The sequence below is a fragment of the Stegodyphus dumicola genome, chromosome 2, assembly GCF_044657685.1.
Source record: "Stegodyphus dumicola isolate Sdum_Otavi_A_Nest chromosome 2, ASM4465768v1".
NCBI classification, from domain to species: Eukaryota; Metazoa; Arthropoda; class Arachnida; order Araneae; family Eresidae; genus Stegodyphus; species Stegodyphus dumicola.
Window position 1 is genome coordinate 75,840,057 of NC_140769.1, and position 23,963 is coordinate 75,864,019.

Below are 23,963 nucleotides of genomic sequence, written 5' to 3' on the forward strand. Positions count from 1 at the left end.
AATTTATAAGGCCATAAGTCATATGGTGTCCGCATCAGACTTCTTTTTTAAGGGAGGGGAAGCTTTGTAAGAAAGAAGCTCTTCTTCGGAAAATTCGAAAAAGGTGATTGGGGGAAAGGAAAGCATTTTACGCGTACATACCAGGTTTAACGGGGGTCAGGAAAATTGCCCATACAGTTGCCCCCTTTTTCTGTGCATTTGGACGACTCTATTGTGGCAGTGTAAATGTTCGACTGCGCGCGACGCCAGATGACGTCATGTTGTTTTCGTAATAAGCGCCAGAGCGACCAGCGAACTCACACATTCACAGCTCCTGATATGAGTTATTTTGAAATTTACTCAAATTGTAAATTTATTGTCAAAGCCAATGAAAAGACTGTGAGACATCACGTGAAGTCGAAATTGGACTTTGGTTATTTCTGAACTGTTTTATTGTATATATTTTATATTAATCAAGATATATTAATCCTATATGTTACTCTACTGAAATTGTAAAATATCTCCACCCCACGATGGCACACCTGTTCAGTGGCAATGTAGTCACTTTCTTTTAAAATTTCATATCTTGTCTCCAGGACACCTTAAAAAATGTATTCATTCTACTTTCAGGATCCCTTATCTGACGACAACTGGCAAAAAGCCTGGAAAGTCCAGCAGGCTACGTCCAGCAGCTCGAGTGTAAAGATGTTCAAATATTTGCATAGAAGTTTTATTTTAATGAACAGTTGTGTTAATCAATATGTGTGTTAATAAAGTTGTCTTTTAGTGTATGGAGTCATGTCTTCTAAGAACATTTACCGAACCATAGCGCATTCACCATAAATGCACTTTTGATTTGATACGGATTAGCGTAATATTTTGACAAAACAAAGAAAGCAAAGGCATATTTCGTTACTTGTCACATTTTATTTCGGTACGAAATTCATACTTGAAATGCTGTTTTTTGGATGGGATATCTGAAAATTAGTATAATGCGATTATTATTGAATAGCAAAAGAGAAAAACAACGCAATTATTTGTTTATACACTATGGAGCTGTATAAAATCTTTAAAAAGAGAAAATATTTGTTTTAAGCTAACTGCATTACTTTCCTCGAAATAAAATAGACTGGAGACACGTGAAAACTAAAGCAATAATTAAATAAAATTTATCTTGTTAAAAGAAAATAAATACTTTTCATATAAGCGACAAAAGTTTCCAGTATAAAAAATAAAAGCCAAAAAGCAAATTTCTGAATACAGCATGTAATCAATCTTAACTGTCTTTGCTCTATAAAAATGCTACAAATTGCTTCCAGCGGATAAATCATGAATATTTTCTCCATGTCTTTTAAGTGAATTAAAACTACTGTCTTTAATAACGGTATAGTTATAATGGATACGCAAAAGAGATATACAGATTTTTAAATATAATGCCTTAAAAATAGAAACGGTATATTTAATTCAAATGCTGCTAAATCGAGATTTTTTTTTCACTCAGCATATATTATAATAATAAAACCTGAAGATTTTTAGACACCTTGATTCATTTATTGTTTTCAGTAAGAGGATGTCCTGGCAAAATAAAAAACATGCTACTCGAGAAAAAACATTTGTTGCAAGCCTTGTGCGCAAACGATTCAGTGAAATAAATATACATAATTGTTTGTTTACCAAATAAGTTCTCACATGGAATTAATTTACAATAAAATAAACCATCCTTCTCTTGCCGTTTGGTTTTACCAGTTCAATCAGCAATTTAAATAATAAAATTGTAGGGTAGGGCAAAAAAGGCTTTTATGCCCTACAATTTTAATTTAACAAATAGGCTTAGCTGTTTAGCTTTAAATTATTTCAGATGTTATACTAAAATTTGCGTGTAAGATCGGAGTAGCCAACAGACACAAGATGAAGCAATGCGGCCACTTGAGCACTTCCTTACATATTAGGTATCGTCGGGTCTTGTTAATTTCGATTTTGAGAGGACCCCCGAGGGGGCGGTCCGAGAGTCTTGCCACATCTTCCCACATCTTTCCACACCATCAATCTCTCAAGACGACTTTCGGTTCGCTGTGTATTTTGAGTGCTCCTTTGCCGTGTAAACACTATATGCTTACAAACGTCCCTACTTTCTCCGCGATTCAAACCCGGGCACTTCGGTATAGCAGTTACTAACCACTACACCAGCTGAGCAGCCGAATTAGCCAACAAGTAGCCGAGTGATTCAAGATCGCTGGACGCTGCTATTCGGATACGTTTCAAATTTCAAAGAAAGGTTGGTTACATGTTTTTGTGGCTTTCCTGTGTAACATAAGTACGAGCCTATTTTCCTTGGAAAATCTCTACGAAAATATTCCTCTCTTCCTCACGTGCCTTGTCTTAATCAATTAATATCATGTTGCAGTTTTCTTCGATATTACATTTTTCATATTTTAAACGATTTTAAAATTTTTATCACGAATTCTGCGACATGTCAAACTGTAGTCTGAAGTTTTGACATTGCAATACTTTCTCTCTAGAATTTTAATACAAAACTGTAGGTTATAATTTAAAAAAAAATGTTATATTACTCAGCTCAAGGGAGCATATATTAGTGTTTTATTAAGGAAAAAATAACGTCAAATTTGATTTCAATAAACAAGTTAAAAACTCATTTTTTTAAATTACCGACTGATATATATATAAATATATAGACAGCAATAACTAACAATTGAATAATAAAACTAACAACTGAATAATCTTTTATAAATTGTAAATAATACTTTGTAGATTAGCTTATAAAATTCCAAAAATAATGCTTTTGTACCGTCACATTCTAAAAGAAAACAGAATTAATGAGCCAAAAGAACTTTCAGCTTAAAAATTCTATTCAGAACATTCGTCCCTTAATATTTGAATTCCTTGATTATCCAAGAATTTGCTCCTCTTTTCTTTTTATTGAATGAGCAGAATGTTTAAAAAAAAAAAAAAAAAAAAAAGCTGCGAATAGCGAATATAATCTTCAAGATCCCCCCATGGGAATTTTGTATGGGTTTTTCTAATGTATTGAAAAGCGGTTTCATGAACAAAGTAAAATAAAGCGCCTGTCAACGAGTCACTTTATTAAGTGATAAAAGAGAAACAATTTAAACTTGAAAGCTTTTATGTGGGTATTTCATTTTTTATGCGACTTTTCGCATCTGCTTTTAGATACTGGGTATGGAAATAAGGTCGCGCGTTTCCTTTTATAAAATAAATACTACCATCGCTTTCTAAGGGCTTTCTTTGATAGCGATATGCTAGATTAGTTGTTCTATAACTGATCAAAAAATAAATAGATGCAGAATTAAATAAATAGTGCTATCTGCGAAAAAAGTATACTTTACTCTGTCTTAAAATTACTCTTCTTCATATACGCTTAATTGAAAAATTATAGATAAATTAGTAGAAGACTTTTTCATTCATTTTTATTGCAATTTCCTTTCCTTCCATTACTTTAATCTGAAGATACTTAATTGCTTGGTTGGTTATTAGAGGTGCAAAGACACGAGGGCTGTTCGCCTAAGGAAGGATGCCTACGTGGAGAACTTTCTAAAGAAACTGGCTCAAATTCGCGTTATACGAGGAGAAAACTATGAAAATCAACAATGCAGCCAACCCAATCACCTGGGTTTGAATCCAGGATAAATCAATCACCAGTATTCAACAGTCTTTAACCGCTCGAGACGTAAAGGCATTTTAATAGCATATCAATATAACTGAACATAATACAGTGAAATGTCGGTTTGCTGGAGTAATTCAAGGGGAGATGTTCATGATTTACTCAAAATCAAGGTTAATATATGAGTATAGTTAATATAAAATAAGAAAAAAGAATAACCTATATCGTAATTCAAAGAAAAGTATTGTTGCGTGCGAGCGGGTTCGCAATGGGTTGAATGCACACAGAACCGATGACAGCTTCATAAAATTTATTTTCATAAAAGAAACACTTTACAGTTCTAGAATTTTCAACAAAAAGACTCGCACAGCTCTTCTCAGTATGATACAGTACAATCAATAGTTAAAATTTTAAACTACTAAGAAAGTTAAATAGAACGAAAATGCATAGCGCATATAAGCAGCGAAGCTCGCACGGAGATCTAACACTGAACTAAAGTAAACTGAGAACTGATACTCTAACCAGCGTTATCCCCCCCCCGCAGCCAAGAAATTTCAGTACTTTCCCTTTCACGAACTTATTAGAATGGATATATGGTTACAGTTACATATAAGAGACTAATACGGTTACAGTTAAAAATAGTGATAAATTACAGTTATTCAGTTACAGTACCAATTACAGTTACACAGGGAACGGGCGAAAATATCGCTAAATAGTAGCCAAGTTTAGCGACTTTTACTAATTGGCGACAAAAATTAGTCGCCAAAACCGTCACTAGCTTAATGATATCTCGCTAATTTAACGAGATGGCTATTTACCTCAATGAATAGAGTTGCCTCTGTAATCTTATTTTTTAGGTTTTTCATGTATTTTTTCGAGGTGCTTCATGATTCATTGCACAAGAGATACTCGAATTTTGCATATAATTTTTCTAAAATTAACATACAAAATTCATAACAGTATTATTAATAATTCAATTCTATTTTCCTGCAGTTTAATCTCAAGAATGAGCTCATTTGGTTGAATGTAAATTAAATCAAAACAAACACGCAAGTACGCTGTAAAAAAAAAAGTGCACTATAAATTACATAAAACTAAACATCAATAGAAACGAAGAAAACAAATTATAAGTGGTCCTAAAGATAATACTTACAATATACAATAAGACACTCAGCAATGCCATTGAAATAAATAGTCTTTTTTTTTTCTTTGTATTGTACAATATTAATACATTCCGAGTTACACACAATTAAAATTATGAGCAGTTACGGATAAAAATAAATCTGAAAACATTATGATATGATGTGCTTCCAGTGCGATTATTCCTCATACATTGCTTTCCCTTATTTTGTCTTTCACAGAAACACTTACTTTATTTTGCCGGTTTGTGATAGCTCATTGCAGAACTATTTTTTCAGACAAGGCCCCATTAATCGGGAGTTGACTATATATTTAAAAGGTAACGACGGAAGTAACGCCTATTTTAACGCACATCCTTAAACCCACAAGTGGTTTAATGGCGAGTCACTAAAATGTGGAAAGCGAAATAGTGATTCATTGGTTTTTGATGGCATCGTTTTCAGTAACATCCACCCCCAGCCATCTATAATTTAGTCTTTGCATTCTTCTCATTACAATACATTACGTATGGTAAATTACAGATAATTGCCCATGCATTTAATAAACGAATGTTCTGGTAAACCGTCAATTATGAGAGCAAGTGCTATACCACAATTATTTATAATTTCGTTTTCAAATTATAACACACAAATTATGTCAAACTAAGCGGCGCTTTTGAAACTGAAGAAACTGCAATCATTTTAAGCACGTTATCGCTTTATTTTAGATGCGTACGTACTGTAATAAGTTCTAATCAACGGCTTCGATAGTTCAACAGTCAGACTTAACTCATGCTCCCACTAGATCCGGAATGGTATGGATCGCTGAATATCGCTTGTGCGCATTGGTTCAAATGTCGATGAATGATTTGTTTCCCCCACCCCTGTGTAAAGTGAATACGAGCCAATTTACCTTGGAAAATCTTCCACGAAAGCATTCCTTCTCCTTAGGCAGTTAGCTCTTGTGTATTTTATTCCAACCGAATAACACAGTGCAATTCTGATTTTATTACTTCTCGACTCTATTCCATATTGAAGAAGAAACTTGAATTGAGAAAAGTAACTTCAAATGCATAGATATGTAGATTGGATTATTTGGATTGGGGGGTGGGGGAATTTTTAAAGCAAATTAACTTTTATTCAGGTTGAACATGGAAGAAACAACAAAAACTTAAGCAAAAAGCCCGTGTACGGAGATTTGAATCTAGTTCGAACTGCCAGTATTCATCAGTCTTGCTAGTCGCTCCTTGTGGATGTATAGACATTTAATGTACATCAAATGCGTATATATTTATAGCATTTATATGTTTACAATTATACTTAGTTAGATAAAAAAAAAAAAAAAAAGATTTCTTGTAATATTTTCTACCTGAAAATGTTTCGATTTTACGACTATAAATGTGTGTACTAAAAATAAAATAAATCTACTAATAAAAAAAAAGGTACGCAATTAATAAAAACTCTCAAAGGTTGACCTCAACATATTTTTATTGTAACACATTTTTAACTTCGCGTTTAAATACACGCAGCTCCTGCATTATTGAATATCACTTAAATGCTTATTTAAACTAAATTGATTTGAACTAAACAATTTATTTTATTTAGATTTGATAACGGCGAAATAACATATTGTCAAATCTATATTAATTCTTATAACTTTCTAGTAAAGGAGCATAAAGAAGAAAAATAGTCAACATGTTTTTAAATATATGTGTGTAAGAAAATAAAGAAAAATAATAAATAATATTCTTTATTTTTCTTACCATGTATATATATATATATATATATATGTGTGTGTGTGTGTGTGTGTGTGTGTGTGCGTAGTTGGTGATACTAAATGAAAAAGAAAACTTAAAAGATAAAGCAGGGATATCGTGATTCGAAAATCAAAGAAAAAAATCTTAGCTCTCTTGTAAATTCTAAATTTCAATACAACCTTCAACAGAAAAACAGAAATGAAGCCGGATTCAGCATGGCTTTTTATTCTTGAACATAGGATAAAATCCAAGTAAAAGAATTTTTTGCGATTCCTCTAACAGAAATAGAGAAAAATGCTTTTGGTCTAAAAAATGGGGGGAAAAGTGTGCTTTCATGTAAGCCTAAGGAAAATTTTCAGACCAAAATTCCCAGGCACTGAAGATAAAATTTTAAATTACAGTTCGAAATCCGGATTATGTAGCATAAGATTTCTTTTACATTCCGTACCTAAAAAAAATTAATGCATTATTCTTTTGAAAATATGAAGATAAAAATATTTTGTGAAGTCTCTCACTCAAAAAAATTATATTTGTTTTACAAGTCCTGTGACAACATGTGTATTACGTTGCATTTAATAGTTAAGAAATCTATTTATATTTTTATCCCAAAGAGCCGATAGCCCAGAAAGGCTATTAGTTTCAAAACGGCATTTTGTGGCGTTTCACTATAAACCGCGAATCACTTTTTAAATTGTTGCCACCAAATATTATCGCCTGTATTATATTTAAAGAAATTAAATAATGAAGAATTCGCATGACCGTATATATGTTTCTCGCATACATACATTCTCGCATTTCAAGAAAACAATGGTACCTAGAGCCATCAAATTTTGAATAACGTAATCCTCCACCCGAACTTGGGCACCTGGAAGCACGAATTTTGAATTTCGAATTTGTTTTATTATCTTTTTCATATTTTGTAAAACTTCAACGAATTTTTGATTAACAAACTCAACAATTCCAAAGAAAGCAATGGCAACACTGTACGGAAAAATTTATTTTTATCTCCAACGCGCTAAACTGTGTGTCGGAAATTCTAAAGATATGCTGCTTTTAAATAGTTTGTGATACCGCTAATGAATTGCATTTTATGTGGTTTAACTGCGAAGAACGTGATATTTAATAAATAAAAGTAACACACAAAACGTTATAAAAACGCCCCTTTGGGCGTAATGCAAAATCTGAAAGCTTCCAGATTTTATTTACTTAAAAAAGTTTTTTTAAACTTTAGTAAAATAGAAATGACAACATCGATCCTTTCTTTATTGTTATCAGAAAATATACTAGAATTGTTTCGAAGTACGTAAAACAGTCCAAATCCCTCCAGTGATAAATTGGTGGAACATGAAACTGTTTCATGTTTAAGAAAACCAAAAATAGGCAATTCCCAGCAATCAGCAAACAGGCGGCGTCACTAAACACACAATTTCATTTCGGGTTCGGATTGGCAAGCCAAAAGCATTAAGGTTTCCCACGGTTTCGTAACCCATTCGTTTTGCAAAGTTTGTTGCTCGCTAGGTAGATAGATCACCGTAAATCTAAATTATAATAACGATTCGCTTAATCGAAATGGTGATTTTCAATACTAATCAATGAACTGAAGGGCTTGAAAGAAAAAAATTTGTAGCGGTCTTGTTCTGCGGAAGATACGTGCTTAGTATCCGTCAGTTCGGAAGCTTAATAGATGTGAAAGGAGCACGGAGCTCAGATACCATTATCTGATAGTTTTCTGTTAAAAGTGGGATGGTATTTAAATACTGGTAGCTTTAATCGTTAAGATGGATCGGAGCAGTTGGTTATGGCAAACTCACGTAAAACGCTATGTGCTGATGGAGAAGGAGATGCCTAAATGGTGGGTTTTTAAAATGCAGTTGATTTATTGATTCGGGCAAACCACGTCACAGTTATCGATCTCTGTGAGGGAGTTCTTAAGGAAAATTATTTTGTATTTATTATTTGAAAAAAAGAATTACGAAAAAAATATTTATTATTTATTATCGTTATTTTATGAAAAAAAAATAAGTACTCATGTAGTCAAGCCGTTCGAACAACTTTTAAAGATGATAAACTAGTTTCCATTAATATTATACATAAAGAGAAACTGCACCTAGCTTGCTACTTACAAAAATCCAATGCAAACTACAACAGTCCGTGACTTAAAGTTGCAGTGATCAAATTACATATTTTAAACCGCTTGTAAAGATGGAATATCCACATCATATTTTCACTTACCGGCTCTCATTCATAAAAAATACAATAAAATACGATTAATTTTCTAGCTTTTTATGAAGACATTAAACACACCGAAAAAGCAACGTTTCCGAGTACTCCAGTAAACTTTCTACATATCAGGATAATGATGTCTAACGTATAGCATATTTTGATCAAAAATTTAATTACGAATAATCCTTAACAGAAAGTAATAGGATTTTATAGAAGAAAATTAGTTTGATCATATATTCTAAGGCAAAGTTTTCAAATAATAAATGATGAAATACAATACAACAGGAATTGAGAAATATTTAAAACAATAATCTCAAAGTAAGAAGCTCAAATTTATCATAAAATAACTGCGTTTGTAAGATAATACATAGAAATACAAATTTTTAAACTAAAGACTCAATTTCAATTCGGAAATTTTGGAATTAGTTTGATGTTATTCGGAACTATATATATCTCGTGTTTAATAGCACTTGTCCAACAACAACTCAACAGACGCCACTTAACAAATTTACAAATAACTCTCGACAAATTTATAATCTACAGTCTCAGTCTAGTTAGTCTACAGTCTAATCAAAGGAATGAAAACGGCTGAATTATAGCGAAATTGCCTTATATTCAATGGATAATTTTAAGCCACAATTCAATCAATACAGAATAAAAAACGGTATGAAAATGTAATTTTTTTTTTCAATTTCTGCCCAAATTACTAATTAAATTATAAAATTAAAACTTTTCCTCTCCCATGTATTTGAAACTGCATTTTCAGTATTACTTAATAAAAATAAATAAATAAATAAATAAATAATAAATAAAAAAAATTCAGCACCTTTTTAAAAAAATAAATAAATAAATAAATCTTTATTTTGAATAATAAAGACTAGGTTCTCAACTTGTTTTGGCCCATGCACCCTTTCACCACTGCTAGAAAGTTGACCCCTCTTCCTCCTTTCAAAAACTTCAAAAATACATACATATTTGATTCAGAAGTCAAACAACAAAAATCAGCGTTAATTCACAAAATTTTCACAGGACTAGTTTCGATGGTTTTACCGAACCATCATCTTCAGCTGCAAAACCGCAAATGAACAAGATAGGAAATAATGTTTAGATAAGACAAGAAAGCCTGGACAACAATAAGCAAGTGGCGCCATCTGTTGGCGAAACCAGAGCTAAAACATAATTTCTCTAAAAGCCGAAGGCAAATTTGGATTGGAATTAGGATCGTTAACTAGAACAGAAAGATTTTTATGAAAGTGAAATGCCTCTAGAAAATCCAGTTCTCCAATGGAAGATGTTTTTTGAATAATTTTGGCAGCAGAAAAATTGAAAGTGTGATTTTCGGACCAACAATGTTGAGCAACAGAAGACTTCTGTGTTTCCTTTTTTCTAACATATGCCTCATGTTCTTTGACGCGAAATTTTAAGGCTCTCTTAGTTTGGCCAATGTAAATTAAACCGCACTGGCAAGGAATCCTATAAATACCCCAGGAATTCATATCCGGAATGGGGTCCTTGAGTATAGAAGTTGGAATTTTATTGATGAGAGAATAAACAACCCGAAAGTTAAATTTCTGCAAAATATGTGCAACTTTATAGCTAATTGATGGAAAGAAGGGAATGACAACAGAATTTTTATAATCTCCTAAAATAAGAGTGTGGCTTTTAGTGTGTTGAGATGAGAATTTTTTAACTGCTTGATTAATAATGTTGGGTGAAAAGCCCCTGTCAATAGCTATTGCTTTTAAATAATTTAGTTCTTCATCAAAGGCTAGTTTGGAGGAGCAAACTTGAAGAGCACGGAAAACATAGGAATAAAATGAAGCTAACTTTTGTTTAGTCGGATGACATGATTTAAAGTGTGGTGGAAGGCAAACCGATGAAGGTTTACGGTAAACTGTAGTACTGAAGTTGGATGTGTTACGTGTGACCAGAATGTCGAGAAACGGAAGAGAATTGCAAGTCTCAAGTTCAAAAGTGAACTGAATAGCAGGATCAATAGAATTCATTGTTGAAAGAACTCTATTTAAATCATCTTTATTACCTTCAAACAGGGTAAAAGTATCGTCTACGTAGCGGAACCATGCCGGGAAGTTTAAAGTTTCAAACAATTTTGATTCATAATAATGCATGTAGATATCAGCCAGGATGGGACTGAGGGGGCTTCCCATGGCTAATCCCTCAGTTTGCTTGTAATATTTATTTTGGAAAACAAAATGTGTTTGTTTCAAACAGAGTTGAGTGAGAGAAATTAGCTCATCAATTTCGGTGCAAGAGAAATGAAATTCGCGAAGTCTGGTTTCTAGACATCTTAATGCACCCTCCACTGGGACATTGGTGAATAATGATTTTACATCAAAAGAAACCATGAGTAAATTACGAGGAGAAATGTTTTTAACCTTTTTTACAAACTCTATTGAATTTTTTATAGTGTAAATGTTATTGTCTAATAGAGTGGAAAATCTAGAAACTAAATATTTAGCTAATGGATACGAGGCAGTACCTAAATTTGATACAATAGGGCGGAAAGGAATACCACTTTTATGAATTTTGGGAAGAGCATATAATCTGGCACAATTCGCAACAGATGGGATAAGCGAATGTTTTAAGTTGCTTGAAATGATTTGCGAAGATTTGATCGCAGTTTTTATTTTGGATAAGTCCGAAGGTGAAGGATCTTTAGGGATCGGATTATATGGTCCTTCGTTTAAGAGTTTAGTGACACCATCGATGTAAGTGTTCTTATCCATGACGACTATCTGGCCACCTTTGTCGGCCTTTGAAATGACAATATCCGGGTTAGAATGAATCTCGCGCATTGTAGCTCTTTCTCTCGCAGTTAGATTTGGTTTCAAAGGTTTATTATTGAATTTCACATTATGAGCGATAAGATGCCTAATCATTTCTTTCTGTGAATCTGAAACTTTACTGAACTTGAAAGCTTTTTCGATAGGAGCCAAAATCTTTGGAATCGAGGGTTTACAGGTTTGTGAGAAGTTAAAATTATATTTTAGAATTCTCTCTTGTTCTTCTGAAAGACTAACATTAGAAATATTAACTATTGGCTTGATGTTTACAATGGGAAGATTTTTTGAACTACTTGAACTGGAAGACTGTAAAAGAAGTTTTTCGAATTTAACTGCAAGGGTGTTTTTATGACGGTTAACTGCATTCTCCGTTCTAGACCAAGACTTTTGTTCAAGGGCAGTGAATTTTGGATATGTTTTAGCGAGTTCCAGATGAAGCTTATAGAGTTCATGTTCAATTTTGGACAATTGTTGACGTGTATCCCTTATCACGGACCGAAGTAAGGCAAGTTTGCAATTTAACAGAATTCTTGAAACGCGACTCGAAGGTTTTTGATTAGATTTGATTTGAATAAAATTGGGATCAATTTTTTACATTTACATTTAAGTAAAAAGTCAAGATGATTCAGGAATTTTTGCCGTTTCAGGCGTAATTTAGTGAAACGATTAACGGATTAAGGCATGATAAACAATGCAGTAAATCAAACTAAATTAACTGAGCAATAATAAAGTACACACAAAATAGCAGAAAAATCCCTCACTGAAATGAATAGAAAACAAAATGTTTGTAAGCAAAATGCATGAAATCAGACAAGCAAAGCACAATATCCAAATGTACAAAACATAAACATAACTTGAAAATTGCAAAAATGTACTCACCGAAATTCCTACAATCACAAAATGGCGGCCACACCACGTGCAAAAAAGAAAGCAAAATGTAAGCCTGTTTGGGGCTTCTATAATTAAATTATATTGTAAAAAAGGTTAAAAACATTTCTCCTCGTAATTTACTCATGGTTTCTTTTGATGTAAAATCATTATTCACCAATGTCCCAGTGGAGGGTGCATTAAGATGTCTAGAAACCAGACTTCGCGAATTTCATTTCTCTTGCATCGAAATTGATGAGCTAATTTCTCTCACTCAACTCTGTTTGAAACAAACACATTTTGTTTTCCAAAATAAATATTACAAGCAAACTGAGGGATTAGCCAGGGGAAGCCCCCTCAGTCCCATCCTGGCTGATATCTACATGCATTATTATGAATCAAAATTGTTTGAAACTTTAAACTTCCCGGCATGGTTCCGCTACGTAGACGATACTTTTACCCTGTTTGAAGGTAATAAAGATGATTTAAATAGAGTTCTTTCAACAATGAATTCTATTGATCCTGCTATTCAGTTCACTTTTGAACTTGAGACTTGCAATTCTCTTCCGTTTCTCGACATTCTGGTCACACGTAACACATCCAACTTCAGTACTACAGTTTACCGTAAACCTTCATCGGTTTGCCTTCCACCACACTTTAAATCATGTCATCCGACTAAACAAAAGTTAGCTTCATTTTATTCCTATGTTTTCCGTGCTCTTCAAGTTTGCTCCTCCAAACTAGCCCTTGATGTAGAACTAAATTATTTAAAAGCAATAGCTATTGACAGGGGCTTTTCACCCAACATTATTAATCAAGCAGTTAAAAAATTCTCATCTCAACACACTAAAAGCCACACTCTTATTTTAGGAGATTATAAAAATTCTGTTGTCATTCCCTTCTTTCCATCAATTAGCTATAAAGTTGCACATATTTTGTAGAAATTTAACTTTCGGGTTGTTTATTCTCCCATCAATAAAATTCCAACTTCTATACTCAAGGACCCCATTCCGGATATGAATTCCTGGGGTATTTATAGGATTCCTTGCCAGTGCGGTTTAATTTACATTGGCCAAACTAAGAGAGCCTTAAAATTTCGCGTCAAAGAACATGAGGCATATGTTAGAAAAAAGGAAACACAGAAGTCTTCTGTTGCTCAACATTGTTGGTCCGAAAATCACACTTTCAATTTTTCTGCTGCCAAAATTATTCAAAAAACATCTTCCATTGGAGAACTGGATTTTCTAGAGGCATTTCACTTTCATAAAAATCTTTCTGTTCTAGTTAACGATCCTAATTCCAATCCAAATTTGCCTTCGGCTTTTAGAGAAATTATGTTTTAGTTCTGGTTTCGCCAACAGATGGCGCCACTTGCTTATTCTTGTCCAGGCTTTCTTGTCTTATCTAAACATTATTTCCTATCTTGTTCATTTGCGGTTTTGCAGCTGAAGATGATGGTTCGGTAAAACCATCGAAACTAGTCCTGTGAAAATTTTGTGAATTAACGCTGATTTTTGTTGTTTGACTTCTGAATCAGTATTTATTCGGCGTGTTATTGTGTCTTAATTACATACATATTTACTTAGATTATTTGTTACTTATGTATTATCCCGTTAACCTTGAAGGTGTCGCCAAGCAGCATGATTTAGCGCCAACTATGGATAAGCATGATGTAACAAACCACTGAATAAGATCTGCGCTTTCATTTGATGTAGCCCGTATTAATTCTCGCCAAGAAACATTTTGGTTTTATGAACAACGACATAAATTAATTGTTATTGCTGTTATTTTTTCTTACTTTTTGAAAACTATTAAAATTTGAGGTCTGCCTTCTACAGAATAGCAAACAGTGGATTATTTTCAAAGCCATAAGATACTACCATCAAAAAGGTGTGTATATATATGGACATAATATGGTTAGCTGAATACAGCCGAGAAAATGGTCATAGATCGGAACAATTATATGCGGAAGTTTGTACTCATACCATTCCAGAGTGAGGTTCCAGTAAAATAGTAAGTCCTAACAAAATAGTAGGAATCGACGAAGCATCTTTTTTACGAAGAGTTAAAAGGAAGCTGATCGAATTCTGATTATTTATTAAATAAAGAGGCGTCAGTTCGTTTCAAAATTTCGTTGGAACGATTGGCATAACTTTGGCAGGATCTCCGACAATTTTCGTGGTTTGATGGTAGCCAACTTTTGCAGTCGACGGAATAATACATAAGTAACGATTATTTTTCATCGTGCTTTATAAATTAAAAAAATTAAGCAATAAAAAGTGTAGAAAATCTTGAATCTAGTATCAAAACTTGAATAAAAATAAATTTTATATTTATAAACTAAATCTAAAATAACAGCTAATTAAATATTAACTACACAAAACAATGATATCCCCCCCCCCTCAGGAAGAGTTCGGAGAATTCGGCTTGGAGAACCCCTGCTCTAGAACTTCAGAGTAAAATCCATTAAAAAATTCTCTTTATACCACCATTGGTGATAATTTTCGGTTAGAGTAGATTTAAGGGTGCCCCTTGTATTATCGCGAAGTTATTGTTTCATTTGTCGCCAAGTTGTTGTTTCATTTATTATAACCTATGTAGATGAATGTTAAGGAAACCCTATTATGACGTAATTGCGGCGAATTTGAATGATAGGAAAAGATTTTGTAAGGGCTTGTGGTTTTGTGTTGCTGTTTTGTGGTTTAGACGGTAAAAGGGTTGAATGTAGTAAGATTCATTTATAGTTTCTGTACGATTTGGAACGAAAGGGGAAAAGAGCATTAATTGACTGGCGTGTAAATGAAGGTTTACTCAATAGCCATCATAAATATCCTATTTGTTGGAAGGAAAATTGCGTATGTTCGAACGTCGGAGGATGCCGGCACTACGGAAGATATTTTTGACTCTTACCTCTGTGAATTTATGCGGCGACGTCAGTATACATATTCTAGTTCAGATAATTTCAGGAAGTTTTTGGATGCTGTTAAGGAATTTTGTTTGTCTGAACACAGGGAAATTTCTAAATAAGGTTAAGTGGATATTTCCTTTGTGTAGTGCTAAGATGAATTTCCATTTTTATATTATTTGATTATTTGATTTAAAATGTAGTTTATTGAGATTATATATTTTTGTTGGCTGCTCCTTTGACTTTTAGATCCTTTGACTTTTTGATGTGAAAATAGATCGATGTGGACATGGAGAAAGTCAAGAGAGTGCGCAATGCCACGTTTGTGCAATTCTCTGATGATTTTTTTATAAGTGAAAATAAGTAAATGCGTAACATGGATATCGAGTTTTTGCAATTCTTGTTATTTTGGACTTTTTGTAGCGGCGACACAAAGCCAAAATAACAAGTCAAAGAACTGCACAAAGTCGGTATTCAAGTACCACAAAAATCGCCAATTTACGCCAAGGGGCACCCGTAAATATATTTTTACAGTATTTTCATTATGGAAAAGAATTTATAGCGAAACAAAATGCAAGCTAATTCATATTTCTAAACTGGACTTAACCAAATCATTTTCCTGAAAATTAAATACATATAATACTAATTTGATTTACTGAAACAGATAACACTCTAAAATAGAAATTACATTTAATTTTCAATAGCTTTCTAAGCGATTTTAATCCCACTGCGTTAAAAAAATCTATTTATTTACGTTACGTAACTACAAACCAATGTCGGTACGGTACTGATAAACTTCTAAGACGTGAATAGAGTCATGGTTTTCCCAATTCACTCTCATGACATTTAACAGGCGATTGGAGTAGATATATTGGAAGGTTATACTATCTGTTACGAAACCGTACTTCTCGGTGACTCACAAGCAATTAACTAGTCGATGTGACTAAGCAACATCGTGGTATTCCCTTTGAAGATAAGCTCGTTGTATTGCCTTAGAAAATGCCCTCCACCGAGTAAGATAGCCACCAAACCACAAAATTAAGCCTAGAAACTAATCAATATTTATTTATATCTTCTCACCTTTAAAAATACATTTAAAGTTTTAAGCACCTACTTTTACTTAAGCAGTAAATAAATAAATAAATTTAAGCATTGTTTTCTGCATTTGTCTGTTTTTTTTCTTGAATAGAAATAAAACTGCACTTAAAATGTATGCTAAGGCACTCTATAAACAAACACGAACTGTAATAAAAATGCCCATTATGCAAAAAAAAAAAAAAAAAAAAAAAGACATGAGTACTGTTCTGTTATCGGGACCGGATTCAGAAATGTACGTATCTATATGCACGTGTGTAGATGTATCATGTATACACACACATGCATTCATACGTACAATGCATAAATGAACGCATGTATCCATACATACATTTCTGAATCGGGTCCTGATAACTGAACAGTACTAAGACAAAATTATCCAGTTACCTCATATGTGAATATATATACATATATATAACACACACACACTTACATAATGATGACCGAATTTGAAATTTCAAGCGTAGAAAGCTGATCTAAGAGAAATCTTGAACGCACAACATCACATTTAAACGCGTTACGAAATTAATTCATTAACTGTTAATTTAAATTTTATATTTAAAGAAAATCAATTTGCTTTGCTGTATCGTAGCATTATATTTAGGCCTTCTACATATCTTATACTTTTCGAACATCTTCTACATACCAAGCACCCACCAGCGGCCGAGCGGTAAAATCGTTGAACACTGGTAGTTCGGACCTGAATTCGATTCCAGGTGAATGCGCTGGCTTCATGGACGTTTTCGTGGTGTTCTCCATGTGTAACATGCATAACATAAGATTCAGTTTCTCTTAGAAAGTCCTTAACGAAGACATTGCTCCCCTTAGGCAGATAGCCTTTGTGTGCTTTGCCATTTAATCAACTAAAACCAAATCTAATACCAAGCCAATGCATATGATGCGATCTCATAAGCTAAGCTACCTGGCCTTGTAAAACACCTTTCAAAAATATAGGTTAACTTCGTCTTATATTCGGTTCTGTATTGTATACAGAACAAGAATAATTAATATATTAAAAGTAATGATCATTAAGTAATCATTATCAAGACAGTTCTTCTTAACAGCGTTCAAAGATGCAATAAGCAATGAATTGAATATATATTAAAAGACATCAAAAATATGAAAACATGAAGTTTAATCAGAGTTACTAAACACAAAATAGTTAAAAAATACATAAAAATTATACGAAAATGTTACGTTTATATAATATAACGCAAACAAAATATATAATATATACGACATATGTGTTTTACGTTTTTTTCTGACAGCAGTTTTTACGTTATTTTCTTCCTTCACGTTCCGTACGTTTACGGGGTTCGTGCGAATTTGGAATGAATAACGACGACACTTGATGAAGTATCAAAACACACTTTATTCAGCCAATATTAATCCGGACAGCTCCAAAATCACGTTTTACAGTCGTCGAAGAACTACTATAACACGCTGACACAATCAGCGACACAGCTTTCACACTATCAGGCTATAACGGTCGAGACAGCTTCGCTGCAAAGCACCAGAGTACAGCTCCCGACTCTGCTCGGTCGTTCTCGGAACTCCACGTACTCTCGAGACTCTCCACGCTACAACTCGCGATGCATTCGACGACACATAGAGCACAGCTCCCGACTCTTCGGTTCAGTCGTTCCCGGAACTCATCACACTCTCTCGACGATGTACTAACCGCGATACACTAGGAGATTCTTTCGGTGCACTCGACGACCCACTCGGCATTCGCTGGCCGGCTGTCAACTCTATCGACTCCGCACGGACTGTCTAACTCGAGACTAACTATCTCGCACTCACTCTCCGCGTACCAGCACGGTTTATACAGTTTTTGGCTTGTGTTTGAAAACATTCTGGGTTAAACCGCTAAGAATTCTTTCCAGAAGGTTCTCCATCCGTCCATGATATATCGCGATTTTGTTGCCAAATAGGCGATTTCTCGGCAAATGTGGCAACCCTGCCTTCGTTTGCCATTTTATGGCAATCCTAAACCTGCTTTGCGGGGGAAGCTATCTTACCGCGCCTGGACATTTCGTAACAATATTATAAAATGAAAACATGAAGTTCAGTCAGAGTTACTAAACACAAAGTAGTTTTAAAATACATAAAAATTATACGAAAACTGCCCCCCCCCCAAAAAAAAAAAAAAAAAAAAAAAAAAAAAAAAAAAACAAGTACTCCTAAATGGCTGCAAAAATTACATGAAAAAGGCAGTAATTATGAAATTATTTGAAACGTTTTAAAATTAAAATAATTTATGGCAGTCTACACAATACATCACCAAAAATCTTATAAAAATTATATTAAACTAACTAAAAGCAAAAGTACCAAATTTTTGGACACCAGAAGGTAAAATGCAACGATGGTAAAACACAAAGCATGAGAATCAAGTCTCGTTATTAAATGAATGACGTTGTTCCGGTAGTTTATTCTTCAGGTAAACAGAATTACAAAGCAACCAATAAAATTCCATAACATCTTTAATATGGAATGCACATGGATATATACATAGAAAAGATGCATATATATTTTATACAAAAAAGTTAAAAATTAATTGTCTCAGTAATTCTATACTTAAAAAGAACACTAATATGAACAACACTTCTTTACCAACTTAGTTTCACCATCTTTTGTTTTGTTCAAAAACTAAAGTATCTTGTTATAAAAAGATTAACTCAATAATAATATAGAAGATAAGAAAGTCTTCTTTGTAAATACTGTGGCATAAAGCCAAACATTTCACAGAGAAAGAAAATAAATTCCTCCGACTTCAAACTCTTTAGATTTCGCCGATAACAATTCATTTCACGAAATTTATTTCATGGTAACGGAAACCTGATATATTTTACGCCAAAAACTTTTTCAACCAAATATTTCGAAAAATGCGTCTCAGCTATCTGCGGCTAAATTTAAAAAATCTTCGCCTCTGGGAAGCTTCCTGGAATGACAGCTTGACGTTTCTCGGGCAAAATATGACAAGTTCGCAAGACGAAATAATTTTCAATATGATATAGACTTCTCTTGTTTCGTATCAGATATCATCTATTCATATCTCTATCTTTTTTATGCAAAATATTACTGCAGTCATGTAAGTAAATATGCTCTTGTAAACCAATCTGTTATATATGCCAAAAATTAAAGCCTACACGGCGATATCCTATTGCTTTATTACTCAACGTTGATTTAAGTATGATTTAGTAGCTACTTGTAGACCATTCATAACTTAGGAGACGTAGTTCCTCCTCCTCCTCCCATTTTAACAAGCAAGCAAAGGACAATTAAGATGCAACGTTTTAGTTTAATTATTCAAATGTTGTTTTACATTTTGCTGTTCCCTTCTAACTCGGTTCAGTCCAGAAAAATGAATACTAACTAATATTTAGAAAAAAGTAGTCAGCGCGAAGAAATTATAACATAAAAGTAACAGTGCATCAATTTCGGTCATTTTTGTGTCTGTATTCGTCTAATACCATATTTTTTTATTCAAAAGGCAGAACAAACAACTCAAGTCAACAGCAAAAATCAATCCACACGGGCCCTTTCCCTCGAATAAGACAGTACTTACGTATTAACGTGACAGTACTTAGCCACCGCACAGTATTAACAATATTAACGGCAGTATTAACGCCATCGCGCTTACGTATTAACGCCATCGCAGCAGAAGTTGCGCTGATGCGCCAATAAAGATCAAATCCTGTTCTTCGCACGCAGTTATTTTTCGGATTCCTTTTTGGCCTTGTTCTTTGCTGTTTTTTGACGCCATTTTTTATTGTTACGAAAATGCGTTTTTGGGATTTGCTAAACACAGAAGAAGATGCAATTTTATTTTTTCAAGAGCGAAATATTTTACAAAAAAAAAAAAAAAAAAAACGAAAATGTACCAATTCGCATGATATGAAACTTTATTTTGGTAAACGTACGTTTTGGAAATGTAATTTAAGACAGTGTGATCAGCAAATGGGACTTAGAAAGGACAAGTAGTTTGAAGGAAGCAGAATTCCATTTTGTTCAGCTTTGAGATTCATATACTGCTGGTGCGAGGAGTTGACGTCGAATAAATTTTGTGAAAAGCAACTTGATTTATGCTTATTTTAAAAACCGCCAAATAAGCAGCTGCGGTGGCGTTAATACGCAAGTACCAATAAGACTGATAAAGGACTTCTACTTCGTGTCAAACCGATTGAAGGCGATAAGGTATTACAGTAAGCTGAATTCCAAGATTAGGCAGTTCCAAACCGTCCAGAGATGTTGGCCACTACTACGACCAGAAGCGGTGGCTATTTTATTATGGAGGTACGCAACGGGTGGACCACCTTTGCCTTCCGCGAGGAGGACAGACAAATAAACTAGTGTGCAAAACTTAAGCAACAATGTAAAAATTTAGCAGATAGCCATGAAATTGCAGAAAAGGAGGTCTGGAGATCAGTATAATGAACACGTAAATCAGTAGAAACGTCATGCGTATGCAAATATCAGGAACGAAACGTCAGAGGCGACGTGACGTGTGATGTCGTGTCAGAGGCGACGTGACGTGTGACAAAACGTGTGATGTCGGCGCGCGCAGCTCAACAGTAGAATAAAAGGAAGGACGGAGATGCAATTCAACATATTCGCTGCAAGTGCCAGTGAGTCAGTTCGTGAAATATGGCTAGAAGAAATCACCTGGATGACTTCACACGTGGAAGAATGATCGGAAAGCTGGAGGAGGGGCGTACTGTCACCAGTGTAGCTGCAGATTTCGGAATCAACAAAAGTGTCGTTTCGCGCGCTTGGAAAGTGTTCCAAACCACAGGTACAGCTGTTAGAAAGATTGGTTGTTTCCGCCCGAGGACGACAACTGCAGGGGATGACAGATATATTGTCCTGCAGGCGAAAAGAGGCCGACAGCAGTCAGCAAGCGCCATTGCTCAGCAACTCTGTACAGCAACGGAGCGACAAGTGTCGCGGTTTACTGTGGCTAGACGCCTTCCCAAAGGGGGCCTATTCGCCCGCCGTCCTGAACGCTGCCTCCCGTTGAAAGTTGGCCACCGACGCCACCGTTTACAGTGGTGCAGAGAGCACAAAAACTGGACAATTGATCAATGGAGTCGTGTCCTCTTTACGGATGAGAGTCGGTTCAGTATCAGAAGCGATTCTCAACGCGTTTTGATTTGGAGAGAGGTCGCTACCCGGTTTTAACCCAGTAACATCAAGGAAAGACACCGTAACGGTGGTCCTCGAGTTCTTGTCTGGGGAGGCATTATGCTGAACGGGCGAACTGAGCTCCACGTTTTCGACAGAGGGTCTGTAACCGGGGATCGCTATTGTGAGGAGGTACTCCTTCCCCATGTGCGTTTGTTCCGAGGTGCCATTGGCCCAGACGTAATTTTTATGGATGACAATGCACGGCCACAACGGACTCTTGCTGTTGAGGAGCTACTGGAAAGTGAAGATATCACTCGAATGGATTGGCCAGCGTACTCCCCAGATTTAAATCCCATCGAACATGTGTGGGATGCTTTGGAGAGACGTATTGCAGCACGCTTACATCCTCCGGAGAACACCCAACAATTCAAACATATGCTGATTGAAGATTGGGCACTCCTACAGAAAGAAATGTTGCACCAGCTGGTTCTGAGTATGCGGAGACGGTGCGAAGCAACCATTGCTGTGAGGAGAGGGCATATCCCATATTAAGGGACATCTGCTTGTTGTTCTTCTTGGATAGACAATCATGAGTCACGATACTATGCGTTCAATAAAGCTTGTTTTTGTTTGATTCCATACCGTAGGCATTGTATTCCTTTTTCAGCTCTGATGCTTTCGTCATCCTTTACGTACATAATACTCTCCTTCATTTCTGCATTTCATGTCTCTCACCTGATTTCTCGTGGAGTTATGGCAAAAATTTCTGCTGTTGCTTAAGTTTTGCACACCAGTGTACAACCATGCCTTCTCCGGGATTCGATACCGGGCCCTTTGGTATCGCAGTCTGCTCTCCTAACCACTATACTATTCTGGCGGCAGATTCCAAGAGATATTGTGGTCGAATTGATGCTCAACAAACTTTTGCTCAAATCTGATTCTGGATAGAGCATTTAATAAACAGCAATGGCACAAAATCCATTTTGACTGAATTCCCGTAAGTAGAGGTATAAATTTTGGATCAGAGATTTCGTTAACTATCCTTGAACTAAGCCTCAAAAGCTCAAAATCAACCACAAGTCTGTAATTGAATTGCTAATTTGTATTTTAATCCCTAAAAACTAGACGCACCTTTACGTTCTTACTCATTTATGCGTCTATTTAAAAATTGTTGATTTCAGTGAATAATTTAGTTTAACTTCGTTTTTTTTCAGTTAATTAATTTGTATAGGTAATAAATGGCCAATTCAGCAAAATCCAGACCGTTGCTTAGTAAACTAGTTTCAATAACGAGTTCGATAACATTTGCAAAAAACAAGGACTTACTTTATAAAATGATCAACATCTAAAAGGTTAAAGCGCAATAGCGATTTTAACATAAACGGAATTTTATTGGCTTTTTTTAAATACAAGCAAGATATGTAATCAACAACAAATTACTAAAAAAATTATTCTTTTATATGAGGCCTTTCTGAAGAACAAAAACATTTTATAATTTCATACTCTGTTTTGCAACAAAATTACCTTATGCAGTGTTTTCATCCTCCCCTTTATATGACGTACTCCGAAATATATTCGAAAGTTTACGCAGATAATGAGTCTTCAAAATGACTATATTGAAAGAGACACTTGAAGCCCGCTACATTTTCAAGAAAAATGCATTATCGAAGCTAGTAAAATATTGATTAAATGCTAGAGAAATGGGATTTCATAACGGTGTTTAAATTTTCATTATTTTGTTAGAGCCTTTTTGTTTTTTGTCTTATCTTTTGTAATGTAAATGAGTTATTAAATATGGTTTTGTAAATAACTTTGGTAAGATTTGTAAATAATCAATAATTCATATCTGTGCCTCTTCAAATTCTTTTATATGGCAAATAACATGAATTACTGACTACAGAAAAGTTCCTAATGCTAGTCAACGAAAAGTTTCATTTAATTAGAATTATATTATAATGTATCAACTGATTATTAGTTAATTAAAATGCCAATTTTATCAAACCAGTATGGTCTACAGTTTTACTTCTAATAACACAGCATCATTTAAAAGGAAGTAAATATCTTTATAAATTTATTTCACTGAATATATAGCATAGTAATATGGAAAAGAAATGAATAAAATTATTTGTCCCTCCTTAAGAAGCTTAATTATGCTTGCTCTTTCGATTAAAGCAAAACACATAGGGACTATTTGTCTAAGGACTGGGATGCCTTTGTGGAAGGTTTCCTGAAAGAAACTTGCTAATACTCACAATGAAGACTGGAAAAATCACGAAAACATTCATATACCTAACCCATTCACATGATTCGACGATTCGAAGATAGGATATTTGAATACGACAATGCCATGAGTGCAAGCTACCTAAGAAGAAGGATGCCTTCGTAGAGGTCTTGCTAAGGAAAACTGGCTCGTGTTCGCGTTACATATGATAGAAACCATGAAAACCA

General features: G+C 34.4%; 1 protein-coding gene and 1 long non-coding RNA gene across 3 annotated transcripts in view; one reads left to right on the plus strand and one right to left on the minus strand.

Annotated features, from left to right (window-relative positions):
- Positions 1-1,396, plus strand: part of LOC118194713 (uncharacterized) — a 64,401-nt gene extending 63,005 nt beyond the window's left edge. The window contains exon 3 of the long non-coding RNA XR_004759136.2: positions 610-1,396. This is a non-coding gene — a long non-coding RNA (uncharacterized LOC118194713). The remainder of the gene's footprint in view (positions 1-609) is intronic.
- Positions 1-23,963, minus strand: part of LOC118185709 (proprotein convertase subtilisin/kexin type 4-like) — a 553,482-nt gene that overhangs the window by 508,430 nt on the left and 21,089 nt on the right. The window lies entirely within an intron of this gene.